Below are 16,642 nucleotides of genomic sequence, written 5' to 3'. Positions count from 1 at the left end.
TAGGGTCTCAGGTTAGAGACCTGATTCCCTCGAAGAACCGTCGTGTAAGGACGTCTGTTGCAAGTTAAATTCATTACGGGCAAAGGTCTTTCTGCTAGTGTCATCATCCAACCGCGGTTCGAAATTACTAGGTCCTTCCCAAAATAGCCCTAGTGTTGCTTTACAATGAGGCATTAATATAACTAAACTAAAACTACTAAACCAATAACCTTATTCAGGTTGCTGAAATTGTCTTTTCTGTCTTCATTTTGGAAATTAAATAGATTATGTCTTAATAAATATTTAGTGTGCAATAATGGACGAATTAAGTGCAAGCAACGAGAATATCTTTCAATTTATTGAAACGGAACTAACGCTGGAATAATGCCTACCAAAGATACACAGAGCAATTATAATGTATGCTAACAACCTATTACAATTCCTTTTATATTCTATCTTTTTCCTATTGTTGTTTAAATGAAAGTTATAGTCATTTGTGAACGATACAACTATCTTAATCCCTTAACTGTTTCATTTTCTTTACTATCTAATAAGATGACACCTTCTATTTTGGGAATATTTTCTTATTTTAATTCAAATGGAAATCCATTGAATATTTGACTTATCTATGTATTCAAAGTAATTTTAAAATGGAATTATAATCGTTATGAATGGTTAATTTTTTGCTTACAACTATCAAAATTCGATAAATCGATGCACGTATAGCACTCGGGCAAAACAGTTAAGCAGTTAAATAATCTTTAACTGAAACAAGCGGGATATAAAATTCACTAATAATTTCTTTTAATTTTTATCTTGGGAAAAACCATATTTGCATCTTCTACTAGTCAAAACAATTCCTCATAACGATCGGAAATATTTTTTTATTTGCTTTAGAAATCAATTTTCAATAGTTTTTAATCATTTTTAATTATCCTTAATGACCTTCTAATATTGTAATTAATAAGCATTGTCTTCATTCCTATATTCTGGAGCAATTGCGATTCGCCAGACGGTAGAGCCTCCGAAGTCCATTTTTTTTCATTATAGCTATTTCTCTTTTAAATATATTTTAAATTGTATTCTGTCATAATCATTTAATATAATATTTACATGACTTGGGAATATAATTAATTTAGAAATGAAAAATGCTTATTTAAAATTGTGCGAATCATACGAATGCCAGTAATGTCTGGTTCCAATACAATAGAATACAAAAAATATCCGTAATGATAATGTAAAACGGCACCATCAATTTAAGAGATAAATAAGATTAACACCACAAGAAAACATTAAATACGTGTAGCAAAATCATCCAAAACATAAACAAAACAACATTTGCAGCAGTTAATAACACACAAGTAAATATCTTGTAGCTATTAAAGTGTTAAAATGGCAAATAGAGTCTTCGTTTCACAATAAAAAGAGATTTCACACTGCAGACTCCCTCATATAGGTTCTTTGACAATACTTCCTAGATGAGCCCTCTAATCTCGAAAGCTCTCTCAACGATGCTTTTCGAAAGATAGTGCCATGATTCTTGTATTTTCTAGGCCATTTTATCATTAAAGTCAACGTCAGGTCTATTTCCTTGCCCTGGTAACATTAAAATATCTTTTAAAAAGTATCTGTAAAACCCTCTTCCTTACTATAAGATAAATAACGCAGGGAAAAAACGTTTCAGATTAATAACAAAATGATTAAAAGATGAATCAGTTTTATGAACAAAATATGTGCATCCCACAATGCTGTGATACCAATAAAAACATGACCAATGTTATTTTTTAAGCAATACTAAGCACTGTCGGAATAAAAACCAAACAAATCGTTTCTACTCTCTAACAAAACCGAACAGCGATTGAAATTGATACTTTCTTCGTATGTTGGCTAACTCATTGTTCGTAGAATACAGACAAAGATGTTTAAACCAGAATACTGTAGTACCATTTTCTTTCACTTCGTGCCTGAAAAGGTCATTATCTAAAAAAGTCTTTTTGCTCACTTGAAAGTATATTGCAACAAAAGACATGGCGACACCCTCAAAGAACCAAGAAAAGAACTTCTGCGAAATTCGCAAGCTACATCTGAGTAACTTTTTTTTATGTTTAGAATGTAGTTATATAAGCGGAATGAATGTAGTAGTGGTTGCCTGAATTCAATCGCTTGTGGAAACGATAATTCTCGGTAAGAATATTTAATTTAGTTTTAATATCTACAAAGTTTTAATGTCTACAAATTTGTTTTGATAATTTCATAATGTTATTCCTTAATATTATATAAATTTATTTTATAAGCACCAAAACGAATCGACAGTAATTTGTGTTTATTTTAACAACTTGTGCAGAATCATAATTTTTAATAATTAAGTAATAAAAGTTATTTTATTCCCATTATTGCTATCTTATTTACCGATTAAATATTTTGTAAGATAGCTAAGATATAAATAATGTATACCAAAATGAATATATCCTGTTTTTTAATATAAAAACTAGATATTAAATTTTTTAGATTTAAAATAAAAAAAAGAGCATGAGATGTAAGTATTTATCGAGTCTAATATTATGTATAAAATAGCCTCAATTAAGGTTGAAATAAATGGTAGATTTTTTTTTCTAAAATTGAAAGAACAGTGGCCAAACAATTGGTGATCAAACTTCTGCGCAGTAAGTATTTAGAAGAATTGAAAAACCGCCTAATGAATCATAATCGCATTTCATGAAGGACATAATGGCTGAACAATTAGTGAAATGTAAGTAGTTTTAAAAATTATTTTGATAAATAAATAAATAGCATCTATATTTAATGATCGATATATAACTATATCGAAAGAGATAATCTATATTACTTGGGAAATGAAAAATGTCTTTAGTTGTCTTTAATTAAGTGGAGTGCAAAAAGGTTAGATAATTAAATTGCAATTAAACTGGTTAATTGGTATTTTCATATAATAGTTATGAACAAAAACTGTATCCCCGGAACTTCATTTTTTATCATTAAATAAGAATTTGGGATATATCACAACCTGGATAATCACTCATTTGCTCAGGTTAAAATAAAGAACCTTTAGAATATCTAAATCATACGTCTATCTAAATATGTCTATCATTTTAATAAAATCTAATTTTTTTAAGAAATTAAACATGTTTATATCCTATTAAAAATCAAGTTTTGATTAGGATACTAACATAAAAATAAATTGATTATGATATTTTAATTCCTAAAAAAAATCTGATGTTTTTGAGGAATTAAAATATTTTAATCAATTAATTTATTTAAGTAAACTTAGTTCATATCATTCCATAAAGTTGCGTTTAAAAATTAATTGATTAGAAAATTTTAATTTCTTAAACAAATCAATTTTTTTAATAAGATATAGACATATTTAATTTCTTGAAAATATCAGATGCAATTTTAAATGGCAGACAAATTTAGAAAACTAAGTCAGTTCATATTCAGCATCTACTTATTTCAAAATTTAAAATTACAAATAATAAACTTAAATATAACAATAATTAGAAATTTAATTAAAAAACAATAACACATTTTATTTCCCCTTTTCCATTTTTATTTAATGAGAAGTTTTATCGCCCCAATACTATAAATATATAGCTTTCATATCTTTAGATAGAGAAAAATACATCAGTCATTCTGACCATAGTTCTATTTTGAGTAGATTTGTTGTGAAAGATGCCTTCTAGGATGATTTCTCTAGAGGAATGAGAAATTAATTAAATTACTCTTCGATGCAGTCGCTACGAATGCTCGAGAAAAACACAAATCTACCAGCATTTTCTGTTTTTACTATAAGTGCAACTAGGAAAACTACAGTTCCTTTTACCATTGCGGAAAAGAGTTACAAATTCCTTTTTTTTTTTCAGAATATTTTCAACAAGGTTAAAAACCAGAAAATGACAATATCTGCGTCTTTTCTAAAAACAATTTATTTTATTAATACAGGTAATGTATGTTAGGATCTCAAAAAGAGGTCTGTACCTAAACTAAACAAATGTTTCAAGTGGAAATAAGTGATGGCACAAAAATTTGGAAGAGGATTGCACATTTTATTGCAAAAGACCACCGAATCTGTATTATATCATATATAGGATGGTTATTTATGTTATTTATTCAAAAATAAATGCCTAATGGAATGAGCTTTATGAAGCTTTAAAGAAATTATAATACAGGGTGACTGTCTTATCGTGACACAATAGTTAACTTCTGAACCTTTAGAGACAGACGCATATTTCAAATTCTAAATGTTGAAAAATTCATTAAACAGCATTAAGAGCTTATGTGATTATAGTATTTGTGTCATTTATTGTATTTTTTTAAAAAATTACTAGTCTAAATTTTTATGTAATCCATCGAACCTAAAAATCATATATCACTAATATGTTCTTAATATATTAGCATTTTAAATAAAATAATACAACTCTTCTGTAACCAATGTTGAAAATTCCTTGAACAGCAAAAGAGTTTAAATTATGATATTTAAGTCATTTAATGCACTTCTAAGAAATTAAAAGTCTAAATTCTTATATAGTTCATGGAACCTAAAAATCATATTTACGAATACGTTGTTAATGCTCTAGTATGTTAAATAAAACAATATCACTCTTCTACAAACACTATTGAAAAATTCCTTAAACGACATTAATAGTATATATTATGACATTTATGTCATTTAATGCACTTCTAAGAAATTGAAAGTCTAATCTTCCATTCATCTAACCTACTCTTCATGGACTTGTATTTTAAATAAAAAAAATACCACTTTTCTGTAACTAAATCTGATTAGGTTATGAAGCTATGAATTTCATTAATTTTGATTATAAAAGTTCTCATTTTCCTCAATTATTCGTTGGTTGACGGATCTACTAAGAACTGGTTTTTCAAATTATATATATATATATAATTTTGCTTTCCAGCGCGGATAGTGTCATCATAAGAAAGACTGATTTAAGTCATGCTGCCGGATGCTGAGCCAGTGATCCCAGAGCTTGGCGACAAACTTGGCGAGCATTTGGAGACTTGGTGACGAATTTGGTGACTGTGGTGACAAAATGGATAATGCTCGAAACTTCGAGAATTTTGTCGATCCGTCCATTAGGAACCGAGATACGCCTGATTGGTCTAGAAGCTTCTAGCCCCGCCTCCCGGGAACTATAAAAGGACAACACTCTCAAGCTGTGTGTTGTCTTCGAGATTCGTCGTTGTGAATTGTAGTCGTAGTCGCCGACAAAATGTTTCCAATTCTAACGAGTCTTCGAGAGGAAAGGGAAGCAACAGCGGAGTTCCAACGTTGTGTGGAGTGAGTGCTTAACCGTTGTGTACCGAATTATGTTGTCTACTGTGGAAATAGGGCCGTATCTTTTGTGTAATAGCCAGTTGTGAGAAGTAGTGAGTTGGCAGCTAAATCGAGAAGAGACAGTGAAAAGTTCAGTTGTTGGAGAGACCGTAGAGTGAAGTTCCGAAGATCTCCTCTCCTGATGGATTCTGTCTGGCCGCTTCGTGTGCTGTGGACAATTACTATTTGTGGGCTACTGTCTGCTGTAGTGAGCTACTGTGTGCTGACCTTTGTTCGTCTCGGCTGTAAACATTTGCTGTCTGTGTATTCGTTGTCTTTGTGTACTCGTGTCTTCGTGTAAAAAGACGTCTTTCTTTTTTACTAAGGCCTGCTGATTTTGTTCTCACACCATACACCCACTATCAAAAGATCCCGGCGGTGGAAAAATCCGTAGCAATATATTAATGGAATCGGGATTGTAACGAAATGGAAATTTTATAATTCATTAATCAAAAATTCAATTCAAAGTACAAGAGACAGATTTTTTTTTCTTATTTTGAAGGGTTTTTTTTTCAAAAAGTAAATATATACCTATATCTAATAGATTAAAAGTTAAATGGCCAATATTTGCTTCAGATGATTACACGAACAGAGATAGATTATTTAATAATAGCCATCTATATCTCATGCTGAAACATCCTTAAAAGCATCCAAGATTATTATCTGTAAATATATGATACTATTCCAATAATCTAATGGTGAACTGATATTTTACAAATAATGTATCGTAAATTATTCAGTTATGAGATTGCTCAGATAATTTGTGGCCACTTTGTAATCTATGACAAACTCATAAATTACAAGCATACAAAAAAGGAATGTAACTGCATTGTAGACATTAATAATTCCTAAACTATCACTAGACTGTCTCAACATTACAACACTCTTACTACAACCTTAAATGATACTCAAGTGAGACACAATCATGGGAATGAGACATTGTAATTCGACAAGACAATGACTGGAATCAAAGCGCCCCTAAGTAGTTGTGTAAGACAATTTCAAATAATCATTGGCTAAGAGTCTTACGTAGCTCATGTTAGGAATGTCTTAGATATCTATAGGAAGAGGATTTAATTGGTATGTTGTGGAAACATCATTTATTCAGATTGATTGTTAGAAGATCCTGCATGTACTCTGGGTAAAATTATTACCTACTCCTTAGAGAAGATGGATTATGAATTATGGATGAATGATTTCTTATTTAATAATATGTCAGAAATTAATTGAAAAAAATATTAATTTGATAACATCTATTGGCTGAATATCGTATATTATTTGTAAATTATTTCTTGAGGCAAACATAGTGGAAAAATCATTCCAAACATTCAATTCAGCAAACTGTGGGAGATAGAGCTAAAAATTAGTTGCTCTTGAATAATAAAAGCCCAGTTAGAAAAGTTTTTGAAAAGTTTAATTATTTTTTAATTTAAATTTAATTTAAATTTTCAAGTGTGAAATTTCAGTTAAAGCCCTTAATCCAAAAATATAGACTTCAAAAATAAGAAAAAGGATTGTTTAGTTCTTATCTTAAAAAACTAGTATTTGGAAAAGAATATAAAATCCATGTTTCAACAATAAAAAAAGGTATTACTTTAATCCCCTGATTATATTTAATCTTAACAGTATACTAATAGCCACATCGTCATTTTAGCAATGAACTGATTATAATTGTGTTAAAATTTCTGAAGGTTTCTTTCGCTTCTACTGAAGTAAAACACAAAAATGTGCCAATGCATGTTAAGTATCTCTGAGGAAGCCAATCACGGTCCCTATATAATGGAGCTAGGTTTGAAATTTTAAATCAGACGTGTTGAAGTGATTCAAAGTAGTACAGGTCAACGAAAATTATTACTGTTCCACTTCTATATAAAATTTTACTTCACCGTTTACGTAGTATAGAGAAAATATTGTAATCGTCAAAAAATTCGAACTGGAGATTTTGACGATTCTTCAAATTTTAGACATCTTTCAGTTCGAAAAAAAATTTGGAAAATGCCCATGTGTCTGTGATAAAAATAATTCAAAAACGCTTCGAACTAGAAAGTTGAAATTTGGTATATAGTCTTTATACTATATTTGAAAATCTTTAGCAAATTTGTAGCAAAATCAGTTTAGAGGAAGTCTATCTATTCTGCTGTTGAAATATGTTAACTCAATAACTACAAAGTGAATATAACTAGAGACATAAGATCCGATACAAAAATTTGAACCAAATTTAAAAAGGGGTTGACAATCTGTCGATTTGTACTTTCACAAATATAGAAATGCGATAACTCAAAAAGGCAGTAACTTATATATATTAAATTTGGTATGGGATTTTGGGACTTTAAGTGTAATTTTATATCAAATCTTTATTTCGATCAATTGGGAAAAACGCGCCTAAAACACAAATTCGATTTTCGGATATTATAAACAACATGCCAGGGGTTAATCGCCAGGAAGCCCGCAATGGATTCAGCAAAAATGTTAAATTCACGCCAAAGATAAATATTTCGTAACTGTTGTAGTCCTAACTGCCAGTCCTATGCATGACGTTCTATAGAATCACGCTTTTATGAGAAAATATGCGAGAAAGTTTTGAAGAGACCACTCCTCTGTTTGATTTATGGACTTTGCTAGAAATGCTTAAATAAAATTAGAACCATCACTATCATATTCTGATGAAAATTGCTTTAACGCTGCTTTAAAATAAAGTAAATGTATCATAAAATTTGAAAAAAAAATTGCATATTTATGAACGTTTAAAATAAAATGTGTATATAATAATATCTCAGATGCAATTTCCACTCACTTATAGCTCTCATCCTTTCCAAACTACGCAGAAAAAAAATCGATTCCAGACTTGACATACCAAGAACACAGAGGCTGTCAACTTAAGACTTTCTTCAAGGACAAGCATTTATTTTATCTCACATCCAGTAAAATAAACCGACACTAGATCCTTTAAATAGGAATGTTCTGTCCAGAAAGGAATACAGGAAAATAATATGGCTTTATCTAAAGCGAATTTTAAAATATTAAACACTCTCGGCCTTAGATGGATAGGCAGCCTATTTTGTCGACAAGTGCATGCGTTGAAATAGAATGATAACATAAGTTGGTTTAATAAAGGGAATTCAATTAATTTTTGAAATATATATCTGTTAAATTGTACTTTAAATTATTGTGCTTTAGTGCAAACATCATGGACAGGTTTATTAATGCTATGAAAAAATTATAAAGTATTTTCGAAAGAATTAAAAAATTATACTGTAATTGAAACTTTGTTATGGTTGGTATTCAAAGGTAATGAATGAATTACGTAAACAAATATTTCAAATTTGCACTTCATCGAACATTGCTAAATAATGAACATTATTTCGATTCAGACTGCTTGAAGAGCATTTATTATATTTTTATATTGGGAATATTCCATTAACACGGGGCAATTTCTAATCGTTAAAATTTTGATACCGTTTATAACATGTTGCTACTTTATGAGCAATATTTGGTGATGAATATTTTAGCTTAATGATAACTCTCTCCGCTTTTGGCAACATCACTAATGTACCAAGCTCTGATATTCGTTTGGCAACTTTTTCTAGAACGTTGCTATATTGTCACCATTACTTTACAATGTAATGAATGGCACCCGTGCTAAGGGCAAATACCACTTTATCTATTAAAATCAAGCATGGCCAAATTAATTAGAAGGAAACGTAAGGATCCTGATAATTTACATGCAAAGATAATTAAATGAAGTTTAATTTCACAATTATATATTTTGATATTTATGTATTAACCGAATGCCAATGACGAACATAGTCAAATTCTAGTAATAAAAAAACTATTGACATGAAGAGTCTATCTTTGAAAATCTAGTTGATTGTTTTTACAATCTTTTAGATTTACAATGGATATGAGGATGTTTTTCCGTTAAATCTTCGACGATTTTTTGGTAATTAATAGTCGATATGCGGTTAGAACGTAAGTGCCTATTTTTCTACAGGAAATCAGTTGGTAAGAAATTATTAAGAACATTTATATGTACATTGTTACAACAACTTACAGAACTATAGATGTCATCGAACTCAGTATTTATTTATTGGAATTTTCCTAAGTATCATTTTTTTATGTACTCTTTATTTTATTTTTATTTAAAATTACGAAATTAACTAAAATTTATCAGTTTTAGAAGGAAAAACGGCATATCGATTTGTATTACGTGTTCATTTTTTTTGACTTCCACTGAATTTCGTTTAATTTGATGGTGACATTGCGGTTACTACATTGTTTTCTGATGAAACTGTATTCCAGTTTAAAATTCTGTTTTCTAATGAATAAAAAATAAAGCATTGCCTATTGCCTCAAAACATTTTAAACAATTTGCTTACAATTACCAAAAATATAAAGCCAATAGCATAAAATATCAAATCTTTTAATAGGCTCTTAGGCAAAATGTAGATTTTCACTCAAGAAATGTTGCATTAACTACTATTAAAAATTTTTATAAAACCGAGTTAAAAAAAAAAAGATCTAACTATATTTCTATCTGAATGACCTAATGGTAAATCCCCAATCGGTAATCAACGGGTAATATACAATATTTCAGACAGAATATATGTCTTTTTGTTGTTCTCTCATGTCTGAATAATCTTTTGGAGAATTTAAATTCAGTATGATAATTTTTAATTCACATCTGCGTGAAAGTTGAAATTTTTCAACGGAAAATTTAAATTATGTCGATATTCCTGTTTTATATCCGCATTTAGAATCAACAAAATTTATATACCTCCTTTTCTACTTTCTCTTTTCTATAATTATATTTTCTCGTAATAAAAAAAAAATATGTTTCAAAATCGAATTTCGTGCAACTTTAAATTATTCCTATTGAAGAAAATTCAAACTGATATTTATAGATTACATTTTTTAAGGAGTTTCATTGCCCCAAAATAACGTTTCTTCATCAAATAAAGAACTTTCAATTAACATTTTATATGTATAATGCATGCCATACAAAGAAACTTTTGTATGTGAAATTACAACATTTGCAAATAATGTTTTTCATTAAAAAGAATGTCGAATAAATTAGTTTTACAAAGAAAATTTCGAGATTTGACCGATATATAATACAATAATTTTTAATATGATATTACAAAGGTATTTCGAATAAAATGCATATAAATTATTAAAAATAAAATCTTGCATGTAATTACAATAACATTCGACATTTAATTACATTGAAAATACCTCAATATGAATCAAGTACTTCTTTTAAATCAAATATTACATTTTAGAGCTACTTAATTATAAGCAAAAGGCAGGTAAGAACCCATTTTAAGCACATTAAGCAATGTTATCTAAAATTAAAACGATAAAAGTAAAAACTTTTATAGAAAAAAAATTACATTATATATTATAAAATAGCGTTTTTTTGACACTTTAATAAAACGATCTTATTTTTTTATTAAACTAAGAATATATATAGAAAGCAACTGAGGAAAGGAAATCAGTAATTTTCAAAGCAAGCAAGCTATTACGAAAAAACAATATCGTAAAGTTCCGTCTAGTAAAAAATTTTAATGCGTTGAAGAGTTTATCGCCTGAAGATATATTTAATGCCTTATAAAGACGAAAATAGAAGATAAACGTTCCTGAATTGGGCTAATTGGCCGAAACGTTCAATTTCAAGAAACTGCTATCTCTGTTCTAGAAAAATAAAAGGGGAAAAATGAAATTTAAGATTATTAGGAAATGATACGTTATCGTGATAAATTTAACAAAGGATATTCCAAATTCTTTAAAGTAAATATAAATTATTTTTATCAAATAATTTTCAAATTGCATTTTAATATTTCTATTTAACTTCATAATGTAGTTAAATTGACAATTATGTAAATTTCACTAAAAAATTTAATATAATATTAAAATTACGATTTCTGAGAAGGATATTAATTTAAATTTATAAAAATTCGCAACGGCCATTCAATTATAAGCCGTAGGATACACGATATTCACAGGATATTACTTATGGAAAATCATAAGTTAAGATTTATTGCCATTTTTTACATTTTACGTAACAAAAAATATTATTATTATTGATATTAATAAAAAAAAATTAAAAAATCCCAAAAAACTGGTAAAAAATTAAAATAAAATCTACGATGGCAAATTTCGTGTCATCATGTGAGAACATTATTCTTTTTTTTTTGTCTTAATTAATTTAAGTCACTAACCGGTTTGAAATAATCATGAAACTTCTATCGGCCTCTAACCTATATATATATATATATATATATATATATATATATATATATATATATAAGCTCCACCGAACTGAAACTCGATGAAATAACATCTATGATGTAATAGTTCTACGTCAACATTTTAAAAACACATATGCTGTCAAAGAAGCATACGTAATAATAAAGCAATACTGCTAAAAGCAGGTCAACCTTTTAAAAACTCATCTGCTTTCAAAGAAGCATACATAATATTAATGCAATACTGGTAAAAGCAGGTAAAAAATATATACGATTAAAAGATGATGATGAAAATTGCCATTTATGCTTTATACATTACCTACCCGATTTCGAATTTCAATATTCAATGCCTACGCGATTTCGAGCTTCAGTATTCATTGCCTACGTGATTTCGAGCTTCAAAACCCCCTAACCAAAACAAAATCATGTTCTCACTTGATAAAAAGGTGGAAAACTGGAAAGTAATTTTTCCAACAAAAATGAATCATAAATTGAAACGCTGACTTGTAAGTGATAATATTTTTTTTTTTAATTGTAAATGGCACGTTCTCAAATATAACTTTAAAAATAAAGGCTAACGTTTGGGCATTTTCCAATAAAGTTTAACAGAGAATAAATGATCGAAAACGAGTGTAAATTTCAGAATATCAACAAAATGATTATTTTACCAATACAGAATGATTTCAATACAAATAATAATTTTCATAGATGTTAAATTGTTTTTTGAAGCAAAACACAGTTATCTCTATTATAATAATGCAGATATATTTCAAATATTAAGGTTTTAAACACCAACATTCCACATATATGCATTCTAGAATCAATCCTATTTTATTTTATCGTGTTCAATTCTTTATATACTTTATACTTTCGTATTTTCCCGGACTACTTTTTTTTTGCCAATATAACTAAAAACACTATTAGTGTTTTTGAATTTTAATTCCATCGATAAATAACTAATAATAATAAAATAATAGTCGATAAAACTTGCAAATTCGTTTAAAGATCGAACTTTTTAAATATATATATACACATTTAAAAGTTAGAAAACTGCTAAGTAATTAGTTTTTTAAAATGCTGAATTGCGAAAGAAGTTTGCAATAATTAATAAACAAGTGCTTTAAAATACGAAATAACTTAATTGATAATAAAGAACTCAATTACTAATAAGCCAATTATGTAAGAGCTAAAGAATTTAGATTATTACTAAAATTAGAAAAAAAAAGTCGAACTACAAACGATATTTTTAAATCTTTTCTAAATTAGACAATATATCATACAAAATTATAAAAATTCTTTTCATATATTGGATTTTTTATATTAATTTCTGAAAAGAAGAATTTAAAATTAATTAATTTAAGGTTATTTCAATCAAAAACGAAATGAAAATGAAAAGAATAGAAACGGCAATTAAAAATACATCTTAAATTATGAGAATGATTATGTTTTATAAACTAATATACTTCAAAATCAAATTATCATTGATGGAAAGTCATTATAACTCTTTCTTTATTTTAGAGGTATTATTTTATTTCTTTTGCAAATTTCTGTCATTTTAAAAATGAAAAATGACAAGATGTTATACAGAAATTACAATTTACAAAAAGAAAAATGGCTGAAATGTTTTTATATAATCACAAATTTCTTACTTATAATAAAAATGTGTGTATAAAGTAGAGGAAGAGAGCTTATAACAATGGAAAAATTTGCGTAAAACATTCTTTGATGATTAAAAATGTGTGGAAAAATATTCTTCTATAAAAATCCTCACACAAATTAGGAACAATTAGCAAAATAAAGCTCTAATAAATGCACAATATTTTGAATTATGAGTAGATTCTGAAGTTTATTATTTTCTTTGGACTAATGGCAAATTATTTCATATGAACCAAGTATCTGCAATAACCAATAATAATATAATCGTTTTAATATGCTTTATTCCTTAATCTTTTTTTAATCCGAAATATAAAATTTAAAAGTAACATTTCTTGCGATCTATGCAAAAAAATAATTATCAAATCTCAATTTAAATTCATGCTTCAATATTTTATATTAAATAAATTATTAAAATTTTATATTAAATAAATATAATATTATGCCAAAGTACTACAAATTTATTTAATTATTCTAAATCGTAAATGATTAATTTACAGTATAATATTATTATTAAATTATTTACAATATTATAAAACATCAATTTATTTATTATTTTCTGATAATTTCAATTTTTTTCCAATAATATGCAATATTAATTTGTGACAATAAATGTTTTTTAATTATCAAATGGAAAAAAGAATAAATTTAGGAACTAAACTCAACAATTTATACAATTATTTTTTACTAATTAAATAACTAAACTGATATTCATTAAACTATATAAATAATTCAGAATGTAATTACATAAAAGGAATGACACGTAAATATAATCATTAATCATCTGTCATTCTTTAATTTAACAACATAAATAAACTGCTATTCAGGACTAAAAACATTAAAAGACAGGAAAAGTAGAAAGCACGTATACATATAAAATTGAATTTCTGTCCACTTTATTATAATTTAATTATGCGCACTTTTTCCGTAATATAATGCAATTTGACGCGACTTTAAAAGATTATATTGTTCATTTCTAGTTTTTAAATTCACGCTTCCAGGAAAGATATTTAATTTTAAATATGGAATATAAAAAAATATCGTTTTCCTTTGTTAAAAAAGTTGTTATTAAAGTTTTTACTCGCAAAATCTAAGAATTTGTTTACAAACATCACATTTGGACTCATGCCCATTCTCTAAAAACTAGTACAAAAACTTGAGAAACAGAAAGTTTTGTTCACTAAATACATTTTAAACAACTTGCTTTCACTACCTAATGCATCTAAATTGGTAAAAACAATAATAATAATAATAATAAACAGAAGCAAATTGTTTTTTAAAATAAAATAAATAATTTTGTATAATTTGTTTCCGTTTTAAATTATTAATTATAATCTAATTCCTTTAAATATACACTCTAATTTTTATAATCCATTTATAAAACGCGCATTTTCAAAGAAAAAATGAACTATCATCTTAGGAAAACATGTACAAAGAAACAAATAAAAAATTTGTAAAGTTTCGCAAAACTTTTTCTAACAAGTTATATTACACTTTTTATAAACATTGCTATATAATTTTAACTTTTCCCGCAACCGCAACTAAGACGCAACGAAAAAATAAGTAAATAACAAGCAAGTAAGTATTTGACCGACCTGAGGTCGTCAGGACCCGCCAGGGCAACAGCGTCAACAGAACCCGCTATCCGGGGACATGAATATGCTCCTCGCGAAGTCGGGGAGCTGTTCTGCCGGACTACCGGATCCGACCTGACCGAAAGAAAGGTGTCCGTTACGAGCGCCACCTAGTGAGAATTTACGGTATTTCACATACCCGTACACTGAATATGTACTGCCACCTGTCGGTACCAGGCATTAAGTGAGCTGCTGAGTCCTTTGGGTGGAAATGTATGGGGGGAGTCTCCCGCTCCGTGTTTTCGCCACCACCTGCTGATGTGGAAATTTGATGGTGGTCTTCTCATAAGCAGATTCATTCCAAAATCGATTGTCACCAGATATGTCACGTCCTTTTTCCTTTCTAGTAGGGATTCTCACTTTAATTTGGATAAGTGACTTTCAGAAATATGACAGGAAAAAAAAAGATAAAGGGGGAGAGAAAAATAAGAGCATATGCGAATGTTTTTGCCTCCCCATTTTTTCTGAATGAAATAAAAGAATCCTTAATAACGATAAAAAAAACATAAAAATAAATTTTTATGTACAAGACGATGCTTTTTGACAGCCATGCCTTTTCTGAAAAATGATAAAAATATTAAAATAAGGCAAGCATTTATATATGATGTTTATATTATTTTTTTTCAGGAATTTGAATAAAAATCCACGTGAAACATAAATATGAAACTTTATTGCTGATAATATAATACTTCATTGAGTTTTTTTTCTTGAATGCTTCTGTTTATACAAATAAGTTACAAATGAATGTAGTTTCTATACATTTGAAAGTTTTATTAGATATGATGAGAAAATTATTTGGCGATTATTTTGTTTTATTTCAGATTTGATAACTCTTTTCAAATTATTTATAGATTGAACAAAACAGCTATATCATATGAACTATTATAAAAAATTATTTAAATCACATTTGAGTTTAGAATGATCAGTGACTGTTTATTTGAAGAAATAATATGGGATTTACGAACATAAAAACAGGAAATTTCTATTTTTATGAACAAAAAATATCTTCAAATTGCAGAACTATTTCAACAAATACCTTTGTATACTTTCTTTTCGGAATAAACTTTTGCAGCAGTTTGTTATATATTTTATTAATTCCTAATTGCGCTGCATCCACTGCAAAAACTTGTTGGCCAATATTGTTTCATCATTTATTACATATATAATCGAAACTACTTCAGTACTATCTCATTATTTCTTTTCTTCTTTATTTAAAAAACCTAATATGCAATGTAGTTGTGAAAAAAAAAAAAACTTTCTCTACAAAGTTTAAGTCCTTTCACTTTAGGACAAAACATATAATTTTTGTGATTCCTTCTCTTTTTTTTTTCATTTAAGAAAACATTTATTGATAACTTTCATTAAAATGAATATCTGCTAATAATTTGGGACATTCAAACACGCACTAACTTTCTCTGAAAAAAAATCTAGTGATGTTTCTTCAATATTGAAAAAGTATATTTTTATGTGTTTTATAACAGCATTTCTTTCTAAATATTTAGAAATAAGCTTTCGATTTTTGGACAAATCATTATTGCTAAGTGAAATCGAAACTACTTCAGTACTATCTCATTATTTCTTTTCTTCTTTATTTAAAAATCATAATTCAGGTTATGATATCAACAAATTAATAATATACAATAGAAATCAGATTTCTGGTTTCGAATTCAAATTCTAACAGATTAGTCAAATATTTTTTACCATCTTATCCAAAAATTTTCTTAATGTTTAAAATTGTTAGCTGTGAGTTTCATACAAATATATAACATTCATGACATTAAAGA

The 16,642-nt window shown here is 27.7% G+C and overlaps 1 protein-coding gene across 2 annotated transcripts in view; it reads right to left on the bottom strand.

The window, feature by feature from the left end:
- The window catches only part of LOC129969666 (synaptotagmin-7-like), a 292,924-nt gene extending 277,992 nt beyond the window's left edge, over positions 1–14,932 (bottom strand). For both annotated transcript variants that reach the window (XM_056084322.1, XM_056084323.1), the window contains exon 1: positions 14,820–14,932. The gene's annotated coding sequence lies outside the window, so the exon portion shown is untranslated. The remainder of the gene's footprint in view (positions 1–14,819) is intronic.
- Between the last annotated feature and the right edge of the window lie 1,710 nt (positions 14,933–16,642).

The sequence above is a fragment of the Argiope bruennichi genome, chromosome 5, assembly GCF_947563725.1.
Source record: "Argiope bruennichi chromosome 5, qqArgBrue1.1, whole genome shotgun sequence".
In the NCBI taxonomy this organism is placed as follows: Eukaryota; Metazoa; Arthropoda; class Arachnida; order Araneae; family Araneidae; genus Argiope; species Argiope bruennichi.
This window is presented reverse-complemented; position numbering and strand designations above follow the sequence as displayed.